We start from the raw sequence: 1,102 nt of genomic DNA, 5'->3' as shown, positions 1-1,102 counted from the left end.
CCCCCCCCCCCACCCCTACAGCTAAAAAATAAAAATAAAAAATAAAAATATAAAGCAGGATATCAAATATCTCACCAATTCCCTCCTAATGCTATTGCTAGCATCCTGATGCTGTTGCCCTACTTGGCACCCTGACTGATACACCCAATGTATCAGCATGTGAACATCATTTCAGTATCCTGCAAAGTTAATGGAGGAGCAGCAAAACTGGTTTGAGAGAAGCACAGTGTGTTCTCACAGGAAAAAAGAAAACATGCCCAGAATGCATCACCTCGCCCAAATCTGGCCTGCTGTAGTACAGAATAATGTGGGAGGAAGGCAACCATGAGCAAGCACTAAATTTTGGCATCACAGGCAAGCCAACCCCTGTAAATAGTCAAACTCTTCATGGTAAAGACCCAGGGCTAGCTTCACAAAGCTGTTAAAGCTCACAAGTGCCTCTTCAGATGTCTGAGTTTCACATCTGTTTGCCACCGTTTGCTCAATTGTTTAGGGGGGGCTGTGCACGACACAGGGGTTAAATTCTCCCTACAGTGAAGCAGTGTTTTTTGAAAAACACCACTTCAATTTAGGGTGTAGTAAACCCCCGTGTCATGTACACCCATGTCAGAGCCCAATCCTTACCTGCCTCTCCAGCAGTGGGGAGGAAAGAGCAAACTGCTGGAGGGCAAAGCAGTCTCTGAACTGTGGTGGGTGGGGTGGGGGGGAACGAGGAGACTGGTGCCTCCCTCTGTGGCAGCGGCAGCCCCCCCCAGGCAGCACCCACATGCAGGCACCCACCTGGCTTGGGGAGTCCTGGGGAGGGGGGCACCACAGCTCCAGAGGGAAGCACCAGGCCCCCGCACAGCTCATGCAGGCAGGCAGGCAGGCTCCGGGGGTGGGGCTGGAAATCAGGCTAGCCAGTTTTTTTTTCTCTTTCTGTGGAGCCTGCCTTCCCAGGCTGCTGCCAGGTTGCCTGAATGGTCTGCCTGCACAGTCCCTGAGCCGCATGGAGCCCAGTGCTTTCCTCCACAGCTGTAGGGTAGGAAAGTAAAACTCCTCAGAGGTGTTTTACTTTGCAGTGCCCCAAAGTCAGTTGCTGCATCCCGAAGTCAGTTAAGGC

The 1,102-nt window shown here is 51.9% G+C and overlaps 1 protein-coding gene across 2 annotated transcripts in view; it reads left to right on the top strand.

Annotated features, from left to right (window-relative positions):
• Positions 1-1,102, top strand: part of CPA6 (carboxypeptidase A6) — a 234,521-nt gene that overhangs the window by 80,425 nt on the left and 152,994 nt on the right. The gene's annotated exons all lie outside the window — the stretch shown is intronic.

This window comes from Gavialis gangeticus, unplaced genomic scaffold, assembly GCF_001723915.1.
Source record: "Gavialis gangeticus isolate Ggan-Ray unplaced genomic scaffold, GavGan_comp1, whole genome shotgun sequence".
NCBI classification, from domain to species: domain Eukaryota; kingdom Metazoa; phylum Chordata; order Crocodylia; family Gavialidae; genus Gavialis; species Gavialis gangeticus.
The sequence above is the reverse complement of the archived record's forward strand: the minus strand, read 5'-3'. Positions and strand labels throughout refer to the sequence as shown.